General features: G+C 45.2%; 1 protein-coding gene across 2 annotated transcripts in view; it reads right to left on the bottom strand.

Annotated features, from left to right (window-relative positions):
* PTGIS (prostaglandin I2 synthase) overlaps positions 1-23,472 on the bottom strand; it is a 125,453-nt gene extending 101,981 nt beyond the window's left edge. Inside the window, exons 1-2 of one of the 2 annotated variants that reach the window (XM_073580512.1) lie at positions 23,400-23,456; positions 12,598-12,688 (exon numbers count right to left, since the gene is read on the bottom strand). The gene's annotated coding sequence lies outside the window, so the exon portion shown is untranslated. Of the gene's footprint in view, positions 1-12,597; positions 12,689-23,399 lie in introns of both variants that reach the window. The other variant, XM_073580513.1, reaches the window with a different exon arrangement.
* Between the last annotated feature and the right edge of the window lie 364 nt (positions 23,473-23,836).

Genomic DNA, 23,836 nt, shown 5'->3' with positions numbered 1-23,836 from the left:
GCAGGCTATTAGATGACTGCCAATCAGCTATAAACTAAACAATTTTGTGAGCATTTAATGCTGACAGACGATTTATGTAAATGGACGTTAACTCTGCTGACTGCATGTGTAACCTTCTACAATAAGGGGAGCAGAAGACTATTGTGGATATGGGGAAATGTTCTCATGTTTTACAGACTGTAGGAGTGATTATTGTATAAGGGGGCCGATACGCTCAACCCCCTGGGAGGTCCATAACTCAGGGTAGGTGCTGAAAGTGGTTACTGTGAGTTTGAAAAAAAATAGTAGTTGCTCCCTATCTAAAATAATCAAAGAAGTGGAGGGGAGTGTATTATATGTCGTTTTTGTTGTTAAGCAGGTATAAATTTTAGTGATTCACTCTCTTTGGTGGTCAGTAGTGTACACACAGGCACAGGGTTTTGATGCCACAAGCACAATAATGTTTATTTCCAAAGGTTGCACCAAAAACAAAATCATAAACATAAATCCCTAGCCTTGTCCAGGTGCTAACTAAACAGTATAGATGTTGACTACTTCAGACACTGCTGAGCTAGCCCCAATTTGGTCAAACAAAACTGCTATCGTCCATAACAACTACTGATACTTGCGGTTTTGTGCACACAGTCTGTGCAGACCATTCTCAGAGAGACTCTGGCTGGACTCTCTCTTCGGCTCCAAGACACATCTAGTTTGCTCAGCTCCCCAGCAGACTGACTTAGATGTACACCTAACCTGTTTACATGCAGAGTTAGCCAGTTGCACCTAGTCAGAGCCTGCAGAGCTAGGATTTAACCCTAGCCTACCTGGTATTGCTACAAAGTGAATAAAAAACACCATATACAAGGGGCATTCATTAAAGAATTCCCTTGACCCACTTCTATTTATCTTAGGACGTTGAAACTGCACATCTGAAATGATATATGTCTCTATAGGTTACCTGCCAATTTGCTACTCAGAACTGATAACAGTCTTGATTTTACAGGTGCTGAAGTGGTGTGAGGTTTGATAATGGACCCAGTGGAATACAGAGCAGCCATCAAGTTCCTTTACTTGAAAGGCTGCACACCAAAGGAGACGTTCGATGAGATGAAAGAGGCTTATGGTGACGATTCTCCATCATATGATGTAGTCAAGAACTGGCATCGTCAATTCAAATGTGGTCGGACTTCGGTGCAAACAGCTCCAATTCTGAGGCGACCCCACTCAGCTATTGATGAAGACACCATCCAGCAAGTGGAGGTAGCCATTTTGGAAAATCGTTGGATAACCATTCGCTACCTAGCCAAAAATGTCAAGATTAGTGTGGGGTCAGTGGAAAAAATCATCCAAGACCATCTTCACATGCATAAGGTATCCGCTCGCTGGGTTATCTGGCTGCTCACACCTTTCCAGAACCAGGAACTAGTCGAAGGCTCTCAGGCTCTATTGATGATGTGCCATGGAAACCAGGAGGACTTTTTCAAGTCTGATCACACGGGATGAAAGCTGGGTCCATCACTTTGATCTTGAGACTAAAGTCCAGTTGATGCAATGGAAGCATCATGACTTACCGCCATCAAAGAAGGCATGTGCTCAACACTCGGCAGGCAAGGTTGTGCTCACAGTATTTTGGGACCAGCACTGAATAGTATTGATGGATTTTCTAGCAAAGGGTACCAAGAGCACTGAGGCATACTATGCTTCACTGCTGCAGGAGACCATCAAAACCAAGAGATCTGGCATGCTCACCAAAGTTGTCCACCTTTTCTGCAAGACAATGCACCAGTTCGCAACTCACATGTTGCCCAAATGGAAGCATGCTCCTGTGGCTTTGAAATTCTACCACATCCCCCTTATTCACCCGACCTTCCACCTCTTTCCAACAATGAAAATATTTTTGAAGGGCAATCATTTTCCAGATGATGAGATTTCCGCAGTCACAATGTGGCTTTTGGAGCAACCTGTCGACTTCTACAAGTGAGCTGTTTACAGTTGCGTAAAGAGATGGCAAAACTGTGTGTCCCTATGTGGCACCTATGTAGAGAAGGACTAATAATTGTGCCAAGTTTCATTGCTCTCAGTCGACAGGAAGTGGGTCAGGGGAAATCTTTAATGAGAACCCCTCGTATATAAAAAAAAAATTACATCTTTAAAGTTAAAAGGAATAAGGATCGCACAGGGGAAGGGGGTGTCGACTTCACTCACTTCGGGGGAGGGGAGAGAAGGGCCCAGCAGGGATCAGCTCTCTGGTGCCACCACTTGCCATAGGTCAGTCAGGGAACTGCACCAAGGGCAAATAGTCACCGGAAAGTCTTCGCATATAGGTATGTATAGGTTAATGAGGCGCTCCCAGTGAGGGGGGATATACATCACCAGTCCAGGCTGGGGATATATATATAAACCTCCCGCCCGTCACTGTCAGGGCGCCTCACTAACACAGTACCGTATGCTGCCACGAGTTCCTCGTTTGACATAAGCCGTCGTCCAACAACAGGCTTATATCAGGTCAGAAACCAACCCGGGTAGTGTATAATATAATCAACAGAGCGTGCGGATGTGGGGATTAGTGTATCGAGATTAAAGAGCAGCCCAAGATTAATTTTAAATTTAATCACCAAAAAGGCGCATTAGAAATATACAGGTATATATTTACAAGAACAATATACAGGTATATACAGGTATGCAGTCAAGAATGTAGTACAAAGGTAGTGTATAGATAGGTTGCAATTACTGTGCTATGCAGCATGTGACCACAGGGAAGCACTGATGGATCACAGGTCCAAATCTTAGTTACATAGTTTTCCTGGTTGCATCTTGTAACGGATCCTCCTGCCAGTAGAAAAAAATAAGCTCAAAATGAGCAGCTGTCTCTTATCTCCTAGGCTGTTCCCTCCCACACTTTGTGCCCAACCCTGGGCTTGTGCAGCCTCTCTCCTCCCATCTCTGAGAGTATGATTTTCCGTCCAGAATCGTGGAGACTCATAACTTTACGCCCAAAGCTCTGAATGGAATGGCAGCGGTGCCACTGGATTTGGTTGGATTTTATCTGCGCATAGAGACTAAATATGCCTGCCGTATGTAATTGCTGGTAGCTATGCTTTGTAACTCGATAACGCAGAGTGCTACAGATGGCTGCTGGGCTCGGACATGTGGGGGAAGGAATGCCGATTCCGATAATGTGCTTGGCTAGGCTCAGAGTTATTGCATTTTGCTAATATAAGTTATTTTCCAGATTCAATACCTCAGAGCCTTTCTGTGACCTATTGTGCCCCTATGTTTCCATGTGCTTGAGTCAGACAAAAGAATCCAGTTAGGCTGTTCCTGCAGGAGAGCTGATGCTAATTGCTAGTCCCTGAGCTTCAAAGAGTTTGTTCCTAGATTTTAATTAAAGAAAAACAATGATCCTGTGGAATCCCAAGGGTGGGGGCACATTTCAGGAGTGGAGAGAAATTTACTTCATCCTTCACAGTAACCCTCTGTGTGGGACAACTCCTGGACAACTTTGGAGAAATCAATGTAACTCCAAGCTGTAGTGTACCTGGGATGAAGACTAGAGGGGTCCAACTACTGTACACTATGCAACCCACATCATAATGTCGGTAGTAGGATTGTTTTATCCTTAGCAATGAGATTGGGGTTCATAGATTTGGACCCCAATTTATATATAAATATATATTTTTAAATATTTCTGCAGACTCCATATGAAACCAAGCAGCAGCGTGGAGCAGCGTGGAGCTGATGCTATACCCAGGGAGGGCAAGAGTAACTGCTCTATTTGTTATTTTTGGCATTTTACAGCATTTCAGGTCTACTGTCCTGAAAGTGGAAAACCCTTTACGTTTATAACAGAATTGACTTCTTGGTAAAAATATGTGCTCCCTTTTACAGATTGTTAGCAGTTGTATGTGACTAATTAGTGGCTTACAGTCAAGAAAGCTGCTGAAGTTAATCTTTTGTAGCAATGGTTACATAATGAATTCCCATCACATATCGCATCTACAGTAAGATCAGTTATGTGACATCACTATGGGTAGAGACGCCATAGCCCAGCAATGTCTCAGTGTTGTCCTGGAAAAACCTCTTCTCATCTGCAGTAAAATCTGTTTCCTCCCAAACATCGGAAATTTCAGGGCTGCATTTGTTCCATTCCCACAGTAAAATATATCGATATCTTCATCTCCACCAAATGGCTCCAACAACATCCGCTCTACAATATACTACACACTGCATAAAAAACAACAAAAAAGTGGTACTCTGTTTCTCGTACCTACAGAATAAGATAAATTATAATGTGCAGTGCCTTAATACAGAGACAGGTACTAAGCACTATGCTGAGAACTGCAACCACCATACAGGACAGAAGAGGTACTGTGCAGTGTATATGTAGAAAGATGGACCGGGCCGGTGGTACCTCTCTGGCGTCGGTTCATGAACTATTGGGGCTGTCACCATTGTTGCCGGGGGGAAAGCTTTCTGACCCGGACAGACCTTTGCACACAGACTACTCCACGTCACGTACACTGCCCCGGGAACGCAGGACCTCGCCTAGGAGAGCCAGGATAGGCTGCTTCCGTCAGGAGACAGTGCCTCAACTTTCTTCATGATCGAGCCAGAGACTTCACGTGTGGCGCCCCTGAGGCTCAGTCACCACAGAGGTACTGCACCTTCTCCTAAGCTGTAGTGCCCCACCAACTAGGTAAGTTGGGAACTCCTTTCTGTAGTGTCGTGATGTCGGCGATAAAGAATTCAGAGACGTACACTGATGTGCTGGTGCTTGGCTGCTAGGCCGTGCTTTTCTTTATTCCTTACTTCCTCCTTCCTCTCCACGTCCCTGCCCCCGACTCCTCCTCTCCCCTACATCACTGTTACTAGGCAAAGAATGCAAACAAGGGCAACAGCCCACAAACAACAGGAGATGTGACAACATCACACCTCTTCTTTTCTCACGACACAAAAAAATGAAACATTTGAAGAATATTGTCATTCAAACATTAAGTCTCACTGCAGAACATAGTCTGTAAGGTGGGCAGGTGGTCTGCGATAGGTCCTAGTCGGATAGCGGTGAGACAGCCCATCACCAGATAAGCCCTGAGTATCCCCGGAGACATCCCCTGTTAGGCTTACGGCATCTCCAGTCTCCGCTTCCTCAATAGGCGTGGTTTTTGGGACGTGGCCCCGGAGTTTTTTAAAGTGGGACACATTTCGTGTGACCTGACGACTTTGATTCCGGGCAGTAACCATGGTGCCCTTAACGCCTATAACTTGAAAGGGTTCCGGATGGTACGGTGACGCAAACTTGCTAGTCGCTTTTAACCTTTGTGCCAGGACCCAATCGCCCACCTGTATGGCCGGCTGTCTGCCTCGATGGTTGCGCTTATCTGCATACCGTTTCATCTTTTCCTTTGATATGGAGTCATTAATAGAAATCGGGGTCTGGACGGAGATTGCTGGAATGCTTGGAAGTTTGACCCGTAAGGGCCTGTTGAACAGTGCCGTTGCAGGTGGTATTCCCGTTGTAGAGTGGGGTGTAGCCCTGTACTGTCTGAGGAATGCGTTCAACTCTTGCTGTAAGTCCTTGTGCTCCATGGTAGCAATCCTTAGGGTCTTGTTGAGCGATTGCATGAATCGTTCGACTTCACCGTTGGCCTGAGGCCAGCAAGGAGTTATTTTCCGGTGTGTGAAACCCAGGTAGGTTGCGAAGGACTGAAAGTCTGTACTATTAAAAGGCGGTCCATTATCAGATTTCACGATCTCAGGTATGCCATATGCCGAGAAGATCTTGTCTAATTTTGGTAAAACAGCCTTGGCCGAGGTTGTAGAAACATGTTCGATGACTGGAAACCTTGAAAAATCATCCATGATCGCCAGCAGGTAGGAGCTATCTGGTAGACTGCAGAAATCGATGCTAACAGCTATCCATGGGCCGGCTGGCAGGGGTGTCATTTGTAATGGTGCACGTCTATGGGCAACTGTAGTGGCTTGGCACGGTATGCATGTTTCAACGAGTGCCTCCACCTTTTTGTCAAGTCCGGGAAACCACACTTTCTCCCGCAGTAGCTGCTTCATTTTCACGACCCCTTGATGATCTTCATGCGCCAGATCCAGTACCCTGCTCTGAAGTTTCTGAGGTATCACCAGGCGATTATCTCTTAAGAGCATATTTGAGTCTGATACTGATAGTGAATGTCTCGTGTTAAAGAAAACCTCCAGGTACCCAGCTTGATCAGTAGGGTGAAGGCGGGCCTCAGCGAGAAAACTGCTCCAGTTCTTAGACCGAACCGTCTCTATCACAAATTGAAGTTGGTGATCGGCATCCAGCGCTTGCTTAATTTCCTGTATGGTCATAGCTTTCGGTACCGAATGGGCGACGACAAAGTTGACATGCTCCTCCGCCAGAATCGTCGCGGGGATGTCGTCTGTGGTGGGCTGTGGTGCTGGGTGTCTCGAGAAATAGTCTGCGGGATTTCCAGCTCCCGCCTCGTATCTCAACTGGAGATGATAGTTCTGTAAGCGGAGCAACCAGCGTTCAAGACGCGGGGGAGGCTTTGAAGAGGGCTTATTGAAAATTGGAACGAGTGGCTTGTGGTCAGTTATCACTGTGAATTGATGTCCAAAAAGGTATAAATGGAAATGAAGGCACCCCCACACAACTGCCAGGGCTTCTCTCTCAGTTTGTGAATATCGCTGCTCTGTATCCGTTAGTGTCTTGCTGGCATATGAGATTGTGGATATGTCGCCTGCGCTAGACACTTGTGTGAGAATTGCCCCTAGGCCTACTGGACTAGCATCCACCAGTAGCTGTGTGGGTTTTGACGGGTCAAAATAGGCCATGACAGTGTCGCTGGTTAGGTTGGTTTTCAATGCGTCAAAAGCTGCTTGCTGCTCAGTGCCCCATGTCCACGGAGAGTCTTTCTTTGTGAGTTGTCGCAGAGGTTCAGAAACAGTGGCTAGGTCAGGTATAAATCGCCCACAGTATGTGACCAGTCCTAGGAAGCTGCGAACATCTGACACATTTTGCGGTGGGCTAGCCGATTTTATGGCAGCCACTTTCTTTGGGTCAGCTGAAACTCCTTGTTCAGAAAATATGTATCCAAAAAAAGTTAATGATTTTTGGTTAAATTCACATTTTGACGGATTGACAGTGAGATTGCAGGCTTGGAGTCTTTGAAATACTTGTTCTAGGCGATTGTCATGTTCCTCTTGGGTTGTGCCATAAATGAGAATGTCATCACTGACGTTGAGGACTCCTGCAATGCCAGACAGAACCTGGCTGACGATATTCTGAAAAATTTCTGCGGCCGATGAGATGCCAAAGTTCAATCTCTTAAATCTGCGCAGGCCCACATGCGTGCTAAAAGTTGTAATGTACCTGGAGCCTGGATGCAATTCAAGTTGATGATAGCCTGAGTTTAGGTCAATTTTTGAAAATACCTTCGCACCATTCAGGTCTGCGAGAATGTCATCAATAGTGGGCGTGATGTGCCTTTCTCTTTGGATCGCCCGATTGGCGTGGCGCATATCCACACATAGTCGGATTTTACCTGGCTGCTTCGGTTTAGGTGCAACAACGATTGGTGAAACCCAGGGGGTCGGGCCTTCAACTCGTTTGACGACATTGGACGCCTCCAGGTCTTGCAGTTCTTGCTCCACAAGCTTGCGGACATGAAATGGAATGCGCCTGTGGGGCTGAATAGAGGGCTGTACTGACGGATCTATATGCAATTTTATTTGAACATCCTTTAGCTTACCTAGGCCTTTAAAGAGATTTGGGTACTTCTGCATAATGTGGTGGGCCGAAGGACCTGTAATGCTGTTGACAAGGTTCACAAGACCCAGAGATATTGCACTGGTACAGCTGAGAAGTGTGTCCGCAGAGCATTCTACCACATAGAAGGTGTCAGTGATGGACTTTCCTTCAGCTGCTACTTCTGACTGAAATTTTCCGCACAGGGGCAGTGCAGCTGCTGAGCCATAAGGAAAAATCTTTATATTAGTACTTTGTAGAGTAGGTTTGTTTAGGAGCTGGTTGTAGACTGTATGACTGATGACGTTGACTGATGCCCCCGTGTCCACCAGGGCTTCTATTGGATTGCCATTTACTAGGATTACTCGTTTTGGATTAGTAACTGCGTGCACAGTATTAGATCCCTCTTCCGTCACGGAGAATAAATAGGTGCTGTGGGACTCGTCATTAATCTGCAGTGTTTGGATCTTCGGTGACCTAGGTTGTGCGGTGGTATGAGGAGATTGTGGCTTGGATCTACACACCTTTGCAAAATGATTTTGCTTTCCGCAATTATGACAAGTTCCTCCCTTTGCTGGGCAGACATTCTGGTGAGGATACGATCCACCGCAGTTGTAACATGTGGCTGCCTGCGTGCGAGGCACATTTGGTTTCTGTGTAAGCTTGGCTATAGAAGATGTCGCGTCTGGCTCATGCTCGATGTTCTCTATCAGTTTAGCTTGTTTGTCTGCAGCATCATTTATACGCGCTGTATCTAGCAACTTCGCCAACGTCATGGTGGGGTCTCTGAGTGCTTGTCTCCTTAACTTGGAGGAAATACATCCTTGTACGATCTGCATTTGGATTTCTTTGTCTACCTCCGCAAATTCACAGTGCGCTGCAAGATGTCGTAGCCGGACATGATACTCAGCCATGCTTTCTGTTGGCGACTGCTTTGACTGCCTGAACTTAAAAATTTCAAATGCCGGATTTCTGTGAGGGGAGAAGTGCTTGCTTAACGCAGCTTTGCTGAGCTCATAGTCCTTGTCCTCCCCTGTATTCGGCAGAGTAGTGAATATATCGTAAACCTGCTCCCCTGGGTAGTGTAATAGCATGGCTTTTTTCCGGGTATCATCAGAGACATTCATGGCTTGCAGAAATATCTCGAATCGCTTTAGCCATTTATCCCAAGATACTGCCAGGTTTGCTTGGGACTGATGTACATCAAAAGCGGGAAATGCGGGTAGACAAGCCATAGTGAGTGTTGATAGCCTTGTAGACTGTTCGTGGGACTGAAATACCTGTGGCTGATAAATGAACGCTTCCTCGTCGCCAGTTGTAGTGTTGTGATGTCGGCGATAAAGAATTCAGAGACGTACACTGATGTGCTGGTGCTTGGCTGCTAGGCCGTGCTTTTCTTTATTCCTTACTTCCTCCTTCCTCTCTACGTCCCTGCCCCCGACTCCTCCTCTCCCCTACATCACTGTTACTAGGCAAAGAATGCAAACAAGGGCAACAGCCCACAAACAACAGGAGATGTGACAACATCACACTTTCCACACTCCAACACCTGCATCCCACACACAGGATAGTTCAGTAGGTCCACCTAGCAGCTTCAGGCTGGGGGTAGCAGAGCACCCTTCGTGGAACCCTGCTTCGTAACACGAGATGTGCTGGGAGGTGGGTGGAGTTAGTATAAAAGAGGGGGAAAGTGGAGAATTGTAGGTCAGTCTGACGGGAGGTCAGGCGAGAGGAGTTCAGTTCTGAAGTTAGTTTTGAGTTCAGTTTGAGTTCAGTTTAGAAAGAGTGCTGCAGCTGCCTCTGTGATCTGAGCCAGCTGGCACGGGAAGGAGAAGAGAAGGAGAAGGACGTAGACCTGCAGCCTCAGCTTCCATAAGAGAGAGAAGGAACAGCGCGGAACGAAGGAGTAGGAGAACAGAGAGGAGTTGTGGGTTGAGAGAGTACCCTGCCTATAGGTTCTCAGCGCAAGGCCGGGGCCCGGTCCCCGAGGTTGTATGGAGGACACTTATGGTTCTGCAGCAGACACCGGTGGAGTGGTTGGCTGTAAATGCACTACTTCCATCAAAGACTTGAGACACAACAGCAACTGGATAGAGAGCCAGGACTTCTGAGAAGGAAGTCCCCGATAGAGGCTACAGCTGTCTGTCATACAAGTAAGGTTCTAGGAACATCTGACAGGAGGAATTCCAGAGAACTACGGTACTGGAGTTCTTCACACTAAAATAGAGGAGTCGTTCAGGAAAGGCACATGTTGGCGGAGTGTTGGAGAGGAGAACCCTGACTTGCCCGGGAGGTTGATTGAGTCTCTACCCCGGAGGACACGGCACGGAGGCGGGCACCAGTGGGTACCACGAACTGTGAGTAAAGCTTTGAAACTGCAAGCCCTGGTGTCCTCCATTCATTCGCCGTTAACACCTTCAGCACCGCTACATCTGGGTACCAGCATCTATACCATTCTGCGCATCTCCTCATCCATTGCACCTACACTGCCCTGGGACTACAGCTCCACCTGTGGGGAGCTACACCATCTTTGCTGCACCAAACCATCAGTCCCAGCGGATCTGCATCCAGCGTTGGCTTACCATCTGCCTTGCCAAACACCACGGGTGGCGTCACAAACTATTCAAATAAACTTTAACACCATTAACATCACCGCCATTGATATTGGGCGCCCAGGGCCACGAACCGGGTCACTGCTGCAGTGACACATTTTCCCCTGACACCGGCCCGGTACCGGGTACCCCGCTGCCCTGGGTGTGAGGGCGACCCACACGCGTCACTTGCGGCGCCACCGTGGGATTTAAAGCTTCCACAGCCCAGAAATCATTAGACTGATAAGTTTACCTGTTTCATAAACATTTGTTCTTACCCTGTTACAATACTCAGTTTTACTCTCCTCATAACTTATTCTCTCCCTGCGTTGAGTATCCCCTGTAATAAACCCTTTACTCTTTCTCTGCCTCCTGCTCGTCACTGCATCCCGCATACCTGCTATCTCACATAAACAGTATATACAGGATAATACAGATACTGAGAATTACACCCAGTATCAGGGCTGCCACTAGGAATTTCGGGGCCCCATTCTGGCAAAATTTTCGGGGCCCCCTTGAGACTCCGCCCAGGCTCCATCCAGTTCCGCCTCCACCCCTCGAACTGTCCACAGTCCTACCACCCTCTCGGAAAAACTCCACTTCTCACCTATCACACATTTACAGTTCCCATCTCCAGATCACACATATAGTCGGCAGCTTTTGTTTTGGCCAAAAGATTTTTTTAACCCGCCACCATAACACGGTAGACACTTTTGGCCAGGCTCTACTCTACTGTAATCACAAAAATTGCCCAGTAAATCACATAAATCCCCACTCAAGGGTAATATACCACCAAAAATTCAATATAACCTTATGGTAACCAATTCATTCAAAGAAGTCTGGTACCACACAATGGTATAAAGTTATAAAAATACATCTTTATTAATATATAATACAATACAACAAGAAAGGTGTCAGACACTAATTAGGGATGAAAAAAAGTCCATAGAAAATCCCACTATAGCAGATTAACAGTGACATATGGCAAACCTACATAGTATGAAAAATACTGGGGCAGTAGGGACGTCCATGAATCCACACCAGCTGACACTCACAAGGTATTTTATCCTTATTGCTCACTCTGCCTGCGGCTTGCGCTGGTTGAGCATAATTTGTTAGAGGGGGTCCTTCATCCAGCCATTAGTATACATATATGTCTGTTATAGACAATAATAATTGCTATATTGGCGGTATGTGGTGTTTCTTCCCCCCTCATTATTGCATACTATGTGGGTTTGCCATATGTCGCTGTTAATCTGCTACAGTGGGATTTTCTATGGACTTTTTTTCGTCCCTAATTAGTGTCTGACACCTTTCTTGTTGTATTGTATTTTATATTAATAAAGATATATTTTTATAACTTTATACCATTGTGTGGTACCAGACTTCTTTGAATGAATTGGTTACCATAAGGTGATATCTACTCTACTGTAACCTATTAAATATTTGTTAAAATATGCAATACAATTTAGGTATATTTTTATTTATTTTTCAATTTTTAAAATGAGCAATAATATCACATAGGCTAGTTTCACACTAGCGTTTCTGAGCGCAGCGACGGCCTGCGCACGGCCGCCGCTAAGCCCCGCCCCCTGCCGCGCCTCCGCCGGTAGCTCCGCCTACCGGCGCATGACGCTGCATGAGCCCTGCGTCCCCTATCTTTATCACTGGGGGCGCAGGCCGTGCGCAGTATGTGTTTGGCGGCGCATGCGCCTTTTTGACGGTGCGCCGGCGCAACCAAACTGCAGCACGGCCTGCGCCCCCAGTGATAAAGATAGGGGACGCAGGGCGCATGCAGCGTCATGCGCCGGTTGGCGGAGCTACCGGCGGAGGCGCGGCAGGGGGCAGGGCTTAGCGGTGGCCGTGCACAGGCCGTCGCTGCGCTCAGAAACGCTAGTGTGAAACTATCCATACAAGGAACAAATACCGCTACACCATGTCCAGACTACATATTACCACCACAGTGACAGAATAATATCACATACAAGGAACAAATACCACCACACCATGCCCAGACCACATATTACCACCACATGGTGACTGAATACTACAATACTGATCACTAATGAAAGAACATAATACTATCACCATAAGTGGCATTATCCACAGGAGATCTGTACTTAGTATGCAGCGTCTGTGTACAGGTAATACAGTGAACAATGACATTATATACAGGAGCTCTGTATATAATATACAGGTAATACAGTGATCACTGGTGGCATTATACCTTTGTATATAGTATAGAGTGTATAGTGTCAGTGTATAGGTAACACACTAACTCACCAGTGACGTCTCTAGGTGAAGTTCTTCATCTTCGCTTTTCATCTTTCATCCAGCACAGATCGCCATCACGTCTTCCAGCCAGGGCTTGTCTCTGCAGGAAATAACAGTTATCTAAAGCTCCGCTTGCAGAACATATTACTTATAATAATAATAAATTTTATTTCTATAGCGCCGACATATTCCGCAGCACTTTACATTTCAGAGGGGACTTGTGCAGATGATAGACATTACAGCATAACAATAATCACATATATTATAACAAATACCAAGAGGAATGAGGGCCCTGCTTGCAAGCTTACAGTCTATGAGGAAAGAGGTAGACACGAAAGGTGGGTGGTAACAGTTGCCATGATTGTATGGACCAGCCATAATGTTAAGTGTGTAACAGTACAGACACATAGGGCTAATGGATGCATAAAGCATGTGGGAACATGATGTGGGGAACATGGTTATGGTAAAACTTTTGGCTGTGCCACACAGGGATAGATTAGGTTAATGTGTTGAGACGATAGGCCAGTCTGAATAAATGCGTTTTCAGGGCACGCTTAAAATTGTGGGGATTGGGGACTAATCGTATTGACATGGGAAGTGCATTCCAAAGAATTGGCACAGCACGTGTAAAGTCTTGGAGATGGGAGTGGGAGGTTCTGATTATTGAGGATGCTAACCTCAGGTCATCAGCAGAACAGAGGGCATGGGTAGGGTGGTATACTGAAACAAGGGTGGAGATGTAAGGTGGTGCTGAGCCATGGAGGGCTTTGTGGGTGAGGGTAATAAGTTTATACTGAATTCAGGAGTGGATGGATAGTCAGTGTAATGACTGGCACAAGGTAGAGGCATCGGTGTAAAGATTGGTGAGGAATATGATCCTGGCTGCAGCATTCAAGACAGATTGGAGAGGGGAGAGTTTGGTAAGAGGGAGACCAATTAGAAGAGAGTTACAATAGTCGAGACGAGAATGAATAAGAGAAACAGTAAGAGTTTTTGCGGAGTCAAAAGTAAGAAAAAGGTCGGATTCTAGAAATGTTTTTGAGGTGCAGATGACAAGATCAAGCCAGTGATCGAATGTCGGGGGCAAAGGAAAGCTCGGAGTCAAGTATGACCCCAAGACAGCGGGCATGTTGCTGGGGAGTAATAGTGGAACCACACACAGAAATGGCAATGTCGGGTATAGGTACATTAGTAGTGGGAGGAAACACAAGAAGTTCAGTCTTTGACAGGTTCAGTTTCAGATATAGTGAGGACATGATGTTAGACACAGCGTTTAGACAATCGCCGGTGTTTTCTAGAAAGGCTGGCGTGATGTCAGGAGAAGAAGCGTGTAATTGGGTGTCATCAGCATAGAGATGGTACTGGAAACCAAATCTAATGATTGTTTGACTAATAGGGGCAGTGTTACTGGGGCAGTGTATTACTTATTTTTTCCCAACTTCTACATTACACCACATGAAGAAAAAAAGGCGACATAGTGTCGCACAGTAACAGGACCGCCCCCGCCCAGTATACTCAAAAAATTAAATACATCAATGCAGTAATAATATCCCTTAATTAGCCCCTATGGTAATAATATCCGCCATCCTGGCCCCCGTGTGTCTCCTGGCTTCAGCAATATGTTCTCCCATCCCACCCTCATGAGTATCCATTCTGCCCCATATGATCTCCCCATCTGTCTCCATCGTATCCATCCTGCCCCATGATCCTGCACAATCTGTCTCCAACCCTGCCCCATCTGTCTCCAATCCTGCCCCCAGTGTCTCCAATCATGCCCCCATGTCTTTCATCCTGCCCTGTGTCTCCAATCATGCCCCGTATCTCCAACCATGCCCCGTAACTCCATTCTGCCCCATGTCTCACATTCTGCCCCCTCCTGTGTCTTACTGTCACATTCTGCCCCCCCCTGTGTCTCACTGTCACATTCTGCCCCATGTCCTGCATTTTGCCCCAGTGTCCACGATTCTGCCCCCATTTCTGTATTCTGCCCCAGCGTCCAGCATTCTGCCCCAGCGTCCAGCATTCTGGCCCCATGTCTGCATTCTGCCCCAGTGTCCAGCATTCTACCCCCATGTCCTGCATTCTGCCCCAGCGTCCAGCATTCTGCCCCAGTGTCCAGCATTCTACCCCCATGTCTGCATTCTGCCCCAGTGGCCAGCATTCTTCCCAAGTGTCCAGCATTCTGCCCCCATGTCTGCATTCTGCCCCAGCTTTCAGCATTCTGCCCCAGCATCCAGCATTCTACCCTCGTGTCTGCATTCTGCCCCAGCGTCCAGCATTCTGCCCCGGGCCCCCCAGATCGCCGCTCTCAAAAATAAACAAGTTCTTCTTACCTGGCCATGCTCCAGCTGCAAAGCTCCGTCCCTCTACACAGCTGAAGAGCACACTCGCCGGCGACTGAGAGTGACAGACACCAGTGATGTGCGGCTGGCGTCTCTTAACTATTGACGTGTGGGCCGGTGAGCCCGAATGTCAATAGCATTTAGCTGCCGCAGCACCGTGCTAAGGGCCTGGTTTACCTGCCGGTAGGGGCCCGGTGAGCAGAGGAGACGGGCCCGATGCGAGCCCCCTCTGCCCACCGGGCCCCATACGCCAGTCAGGGCAGTAATACCCTGATGGCAGCCCTGCCCAGTATAAAGAACAGGAGAAGTGGTACTGTGCAGTGTATATATACAGGATAATACAGATACTGAGAATTACTTCTAGTATACAGGACATGAGAAGTGGTACTGTGCAGTGTATATACATGACAGGAGAAGTGGTACTGTGCAGTGTATATACAGAATAATACAGATACTGAGAATTACACCCAGTATACAGTACAGGAGCAGTGGTACTGAGCAGTGTATATATACAGATACTGAGAATTACACCCAGTATACAGGACAGGAGAAGTGGTACTGTGCAGTGTATATATATACAGGATAATACAGATACTGAGAATCACACCTAGTAAACAGGACATGAGAAGTGGTACTGTGCCGTGCATATATACAGGATAATACAGGTACTGAGAATTACACCCAGTATACAGGACAGGAGAAGTGGTACTGTGCAGTGTATATATACAGATACGAGAATTACACCCAGTATACAGGACAGGAGAAGTGGTACTGTGCAGTGTATATATACAGGATAATACAGATACTGAGAATCACACCTAGTAAACAGGACATGAGAAGTGGTACTGTGCCGTGTATATATACAGGATAATACAGATACTGAGAATTACACCTAGTATACAGGACATGAGAAGTGGTACTGTGCAGTGTATAAATACAGGATAATACAGATACTGAGAATTACACCTAGTATATAGGACATGAGAAGTGGTACTGTGAAGTGTATATATACAGGACAGGAGAAGTGGTACTGTGCAGTGTATATACAGAATAATACAGAAACTGAGAATTACACCTAGTAAAAAGAACAGGAGAAGTGGTACTGAGCATTGTATATATACAGATACTGAGAATTACACCCAGTATACAGGACAGGAGAAGTGGTACTGTGCAGTGTCTATATACAGAGAATACAGATACTGAGAATTACACCTAGTATACAGGACAGGAGAAGTGGTACTGAGCAGTGTATATATACAGGATATAAAGATACTGAGAATTACCTGTAGTATACAGGACATGAGAAGTGGTAATGTGCAGTGTATATATACAGGACAGGAGAAGTGGTACTGTGCAGTGTATATACAGAATAATACAGATACTGAGAATTACACCTAGTATATAGAACAGGAGAAGTGGTACTGAGCAGTGTATATACAGAATAATACAGATACTGAGAATTTCACCTAGTATAAAGAACAGGAGAAGTGGTACTGAGCATTGTATATATACAGATACTGAGAATTACACCCAGTATACAGGACAGGAGAAGTGGTACTGTGCAGGGTATATATACAGAATAATACAGATACTTAGAATTACACCCAGTACACAGGACAGGAGCAGTGGTACTATGCAGTGTATACACTCACTGGCCACTTTATTAGGTACACCATGCTAGTAAGGGGTTGGACCCCCTTTTGCCTTCAGAACTGCCTCAATTCTTCGTGGCAGAGATTCAACAAGGTGCTGGAAGCATTCCTCAGAGATTTTGGACCATATTGACATGATGGCATCACACAGTTGGCGCAGATTTGTCGGCTGCACATCCCTGATGCGAATCTCCCGTTCCACCACATCCCAAAGATGCTCTATTGGATTGAGATCTGGTGACTGAGGAGGCCATTTGAGTACAGTAAACTCATTGTCATGTTCAAGAAACCAATCTGAGATGATTCGAGCTTTATGACATGGCGCATTATCCTGCTGAAAGTAGCCATCAGATGTTGGGTACATTGTGGTCATAAAGGGATGGACATGGTCAGCAACAATACTCAGGTAGGCTGTGGCGTTGCAACGATGCTCAATTGGTACCAAGGGGCCCAAAGAGTGCCCAGAAAAAATTCCCCACACCATGACACCACCACCACCAGCCTGAACCGTTGATACAAGGCAGGATGGATCCATGCTTTCATGTTGTTTACGCCAAATTCTGACCCTACCATCCGAATGTCGCAGCAGAAATCGAGACTCATCAGACCAGGCAACGTTTTTCCAATCTTCTACTGTCCAATTTCGATGAGCTTGTGCAAATTTTAGCCTCAGTTTCCTGTTCTTAGCTGAGAGGAGTGGTACCCAGTGTGGTCTTCTGCTGCTGTAGCCCATCTGCCTCAAAGTTCGACGCACTGTGTGTTCAGAGATTCTCTTCTGCCTACCTTGGTTGTAACGGGTGGCAATTTGAGTCACCTCGAACCAGTCTGCCCATTCTCCTCTGACCTCTGGCATCAACATGGCATTTCCGGCCACAGAACTGCCGCTCACTGGATTTTTTTTCTTTTTCGGACCATTCTCTGTAAACCCTAGAAATGGTTGTGCGTGAAAATCCCAGTAGATCAGCAGTTTCTGAAATTCTCAGACCAGCCCTTCTGGCACCAACAATCATGCCACGTTCAAAGGCACTCAAATCACCTTTCTTCCCCATACTGATGCTCGGTTTGAACTGCAGGAGATTGTCTTGACCATGTCTACATGCCTAAATGCACTGAGTTGCCGCCATGTGATTGGCTGATTAGAAATTAAGTCTTAACACACAGTTGGACAGGTGTACCTAATAAAGTGGCCAGTGAGTGTATATACAGGATAATACAGATACTGAGAATTATACCCAGTATACAGGACAGGAGAAGTGGTACTGTGCAGGGTATATATACAGAATAATACAGATACTGAGAATTACACCCAGTATACAGGACATGAGAAGTGGTACTGTGTAGTGTATATATACAGGATAATATAGATACTGATAATTACATCCAGTATACAGGACAGGAGAAGTGGTACTGTGCAGTGTATAGATACAGGATAATACAGATACTGAGAATTACACCCAGTATACAGGACAGGAGAAGTGGTACTGTGCAGGGAATATATACAGAATAATATAGATACTTAGAATTACACCCAGTATACAGAACAGGACCAGTGGTACTGTGCAGTGTATATATACAGGATAATACAGATACTGAGAATTACACCCAGGATACAGGACAGGAGAAGTGGTACTGTGCAGGGTATATATACAGAATAATACAGATACTTAGAATTACACCCAGTACACAGGACAGGAGAAGTGGTACTGTGTAGTGTATATATACAGAATAATACAGATACTGAGAATTACACCCAGTATACAGGACAGGACCAGTGGTACTGTGCAGTGTATATATACAGGATAATACAGATACTGAGAATTATACCCAGTATACAGGACAGGAGAAGTGGTACTGTGCAGGGTATATATACAGAATAATACAGATACTTAGAATTACACCCAGTATACAGGACATGAGAAGTGGTACTGTGTAGTGTATATATACAGGATAATATAGATACTGATAATTACATCCAGTATACAGGACAGGAGAAGTGGTACTGTGCAGTGTATAGATACAGGATAATACAGATACTGAGAATTACACCCAGTATACAGGACAGGAGAAGTGGTACTGTGCAGGGAATATATACAGAATAATACAGATACTTAGAATTACACCCAGTATACAGGACAGGAGCAGTGGTACTGTGCAGTGTATATATACAGGATAATACAGATACTGAGAATTACACCCAGTATAGAGGACAGGAGAAGTGGTACTGTGCAGGGAATATATACAGAATAATACAGATACTTAGAATTACACCCAGTATACAGGACAGGAGAAGTGGTACTGTGCAGTGTATATATACAGGATAATATAGATACTGATAATTACACCCAGTAAACAGGACAGAAGAAGTGTTACTGTGCAGTGTTTATATACAGGATAATAGAGATACTGAGAATTACACCCAGTATACAGGACAGGAGAAGTGGTACTGTGCAGTGTATATATACAGGATAATACAGATACTGAGAATTACACCCAGTATACAGGACAGGAGAAGTGGTACTGTGCAGTGTATGTATACAGTATAATACAGATACAGATAATCACACCCAGTATACAGAGGACAGGAGCAGTGGTACTGTGCAATGTATATATACAGAATATTACAGATACTGAGAATTGCATCCAGTATACAGGACAGGAGCAGTGGTACTGTGCAGGGTATATATACAGAATAATACAGATACTGAGAATTACACCCAGTATACAGGACAGAAGAAGTGGTACTGTGCAGTGTATATATACAGGATAATACAGATACTGAGAATTTCACTCAGTATACAGGACAGGGGAAGTGGTACTGTGCAGTGTAAATATACAGGATAGTACAGATACTGAGAATTACACCCAGTATACAGGACAGGAGAAGTGGTACTGTGCAGTGTGTATAGACAGAATAATACAGATACTGAGAATTTCACCCACTATACAGGACAGGGGAAGTGGTACTGTGCAGTGTATATATACAGGATAATACAGATACTGAGAATTACACCCAGTATACAGGACATGAGAAGTGGTACTGTGCAGTGTATATATACAGGATAATACAGATACTGAGAATTATACCCAGTATACAGGACAGGGGAAGTGGTACTGTGCAGTGTATATATACAGGATAGTACAGATACAGATAATTACACCCAGTATACAGGACAGGAGAAGTGGTAATGTGCAGTGTGTATATACAGGATAATACAGATACTGAGAATTACACCCAGTATACAGGACAGAAGAAGTGGTACTGTGCAGTGTATATATACAGGATAATACAGATACTGAGAATTAAACCCAGTATACAGGACAGTAGCAGTGGTACTGTGCAGGGTATATATACAGGATAATGCAGATACTGATAATTACACCCAGTATACAGGACAGGAGAAGTGGTAATGTGCAGTGTGTATATACAGGATAATACAGATACTGAGAATTACACCCAGTATACAGGACAGGAGAAGTGGTACTGTGCAGTGTATATATACAGGATAATACAGATACTGAGAATTAAACCCAGTATACAGGACAGAAGAAGTGGTACTGTGCAGGGTATATATACAGGATAATGCAGATACTGATAATTACACCCAGTATACAGGATAGGAGAAGTGGTACTGTGCAGTGCATATATACAGGATAATACATATACTGAGAATTATACCCAGTATACAGGACAGGAGAAGTGGTACTGTGCAGTGTATATATACAGGATAATACAGATACTGAGAATTACACCCAGTATACAGGACAGGAGAAGTGGTACTGTGCAGTGTATATGTACAGGATAATACAGATACTGATAATTACACCCAGTATACAGGACAGGAGAAGTGGTACTGTGCAGTGTATATATACAGGATAATACAGATACTGAGAATTGCACCCAGTATACAGGACAGGAGCAGTGGTACTGTGCAGTGTATATATACAGAATAATACAGATACTGAGAATTACACCCAGTATACAGGACAGGAGAAGTGGTACTGTGCAGTGTATATATATACAGGATAATACAGATACTGAGAATTACATCCAGTATACAGGACAGGAGAAGTGGTACTGAGCAGTGTGTATATACAGGATAATACAGATACTGAGAATTGCACCCAGTATACAGGACAGGAGAAGTGGTACTGTGCAGTGTATATATACAGGATAATACAGATACTGAGAATTACACCCAGTATACAGGACAGGAGAAGTGGTACTGTGCAGTGTATATATACAGGATAATACAGATACTGAGAATTACACCCAGTATACAGGACAGGAGAAGTGGTACTGTGCAGTGTATATATATACAGGATAATACAGATACTGAGAATTGCACCCAGTATACAGGACAGGAGCAGTGGTACTGTGCAGTGTATATATACAGAATAATACAGATACTGAGAATTACACCCAGTATACAGGACAGGAGAAGTGGTACTGTGCAGTGTATATATACAGGATAATACAGATACTGAGAATTACACCCAGTATACAGGACAGGAGCAGTGGTACTGTGCAGTGTATATATACAGAATAATACAGATACTGAGAATTACACCCAGTATACAGGACAGGAGAAGTGGTACTGTGCAGTGTATATATACAGGATAATACAGATACTGAGAATTACACCCAGTATACAGGACAGGAGAAGTGGTACTGTGCAGTGTATATATACAGAATAGGGGAACATACTGAAAAATACACCCAGCATACAGGGTAAGCGTAGTGGTTCTAGTGCAATGTCCAGTCAAATTGGATAAATTGTAATTTATTAATATGATGTTGGGATGCTGCTAGTATGACTGCATGCATGGGGAGGGAGCAGTTAAGTTGTGGCAGAACACATATGCCACTTTGCTATGTAACCTGAGGATCCTGTTAGAAGCGCGGACTGCAGACCATCTCCTAGCGGTCACAGAATAACCAGGCCACACTAAGTAGAATTAATTTACAATTATGGTCACAATACAAATATTGTGGGTGGGTGCAGCAGTATATCTAGACAAGAAGACTCCATTCGGAAGATTCTATCCAACCTGATTCAAACAAATTAGTCTTTATACAGAATTACCTGAAAATGTCGGACGCAAGGCAGGTGTGCAGTGTCCTTACGGCTTCCACTTTTGGAATTGTAATTCTCCAGGGTATGTGATGGAAAGCTCCTACCTCATGAGCTGAATGAACCCATAAGTCCCTACTTCTGCGTATACAGAGTCCATTATGTCAGGAGGTATTTTTATTGTTTGGACTATTGTAGTCTGCTCTTACTGATATAGAAACATCCTGCAAAAAAGTATAGTGCCCACACAACAGTATATCTTAATAGCTGTGGTGCACACTGCAAATAGTACAGTGAGCATACACTATTTTTTTAGTGGGTCATCCATTTAAATAGATTGGGAACGGCCACACTACGCAAAGAGCGCTGCCAGTCACCGTGTGGACTGCTACATGAGTCCCTCCGACAGAAGGCTCAAACCTGATTTGCACTGAACCTAATGTTGCCTAATCATCTGCCCCACAAGCCTGACCTGCTCCAGTACCTATCCTACCTGCCCCCTCTAGATGCCAACATTGGTGTTGTAAATTGATGGCTGCTTTAGTCAAGTACCGTTTGTTACAGAACCACTCAGCACCCAGAATATGTTGTGCAGTTATATGTATATATAATAGGTTCCATGTGAAAATGCATCCCTAATGTATCAGCAGTGTTTGCCCTCCCCCTACCTTTGTAATTCCCACAGTAAACATCGGCAGGCTCCGGCCACCTGCGGCTTTTGTAATGCATGTCTTGCCTGACGCTTTTCTATTGGCCGGCCCTCTGTATCTGTGTGATATATTCTGTGTCCTGTGAGTAAAGTGTTGTCAGACTGGAAATACATGGAGAAGCAGTGATCTTTTATATGCGTCCATGCACTCAGAGGAATTCCAGCCAGCATCCTTCATTCAGACTCCAGCCAACGCAGAGCGGACCTCCGAAATCACGGGGTGGTACTGAAAGAGGTACCCCAGCTTGGAAGACCCCGTTACACCGTTCTTCAAGGGACTGCCTCAATTCCATAGGAAACGACGCGCTCTCGTGCGCACCAGGAGGGTTTGGGTTGGCTGCTTGGCAGCTCCCAACTCAGTGGCACCTGTGGGAGGCCAGTGGTCTGCTTAATGCTTCCATCCTTCTGACAGGCTTTTCCCAAGTGTTTCCTCTGGTCATAGTTTTGACTGTAGCCTCGTCCACTCCAGCTGTTCTTGGCCACAATGTAAATACAGCCTGTATCACTTCCCGCCGGTCTTCCTTCCACACTATTTTCCACTAGCAGTACACGATTCCTACACTGCTCATCCAATAATGGGAGGAAATAAGTGTGCCCTACTGAGGACAGCACAAATGGTAATTCTGCAATGACACCTGTCAGTGAAAGTCAGGTTCATTCACAGTCTGAGGTTCTGTTATTTTTAACTCATCCTTCCATTATTTCCCATTCCCTTTTTGCTGAGGCTATATCACATCCTTTATCATAGAAGCTGATAGCAGAGTCTATTACTACACATCAACTCCCTCGCCAACTATCCCATCAACCACCAATTACTACATCATACCAGTGTGTATGTTTTTCATGGTGCACGTCCCCTTCTCCTTGTATCCTCTTGGTCGATACAGCTTTTGAAAAATAACTTTCCGATTAAAAAAATCTGGTTTTGGACAGATAAATACGTGAATCAGTTTCCTGTCCTCATTATTCCTCCAAGTATTGTAACAACCCTGCTGGCATCACTACATGGCCTCCCATCCCCCGCACACCAACTTACTTTCTGCTTCAAGCCATGCTGTGAATTCTGTCTGTTGCCAGCTCTGTGCCTCTGCTCTCCATGTTTCCTGACTGTGTGTATAGGGGGGCGGCGCCGGAACTCTCTGGCTCTTATGCAGTCAGGGTGCACCTGGGTAATCTGTCCCTGACCAATCACCTGGAGCCCTTGACTATGTAGTTTCACCACTCCCACTGAAACATTGCCTGTGCAATGTCTAAACTCAGTTAGCTCCTTGCTGCTGAGCCAGCGAGGCCCTGTTCTGTATCTTGCCTTCTCTGAAGGCTCTTACTGTGTACTCTTGTATTTTGGTACCTTGCCTAGCATTTCTATGTCCGCCTGCCAGGAGGCAGAGTACCCTGACCCTTGAGTCTTGGTTCTTGTGTCTTTGTCTGTGTCTCTGTCTGAACTCAGTCTTACCTTTGTCTATCAGTCTCCCT

Source organism: Dendrobates tinctorius, unplaced genomic scaffold, assembly GCF_039654945.1.
Source record: "Dendrobates tinctorius isolate UK_male_01 unplaced genomic scaffold, ASM3965494v1 ptg000065l, whole genome shotgun sequence".
Lineage (NCBI taxonomy): Eukaryota > Metazoa > Chordata > Amphibia > Anura > Dendrobatidae > Dendrobates > Dendrobates tinctorius.
The sequence above is the reverse complement of the archived record's forward strand: the minus strand, read 5'-3'. Positions and strand labels throughout refer to the sequence as shown.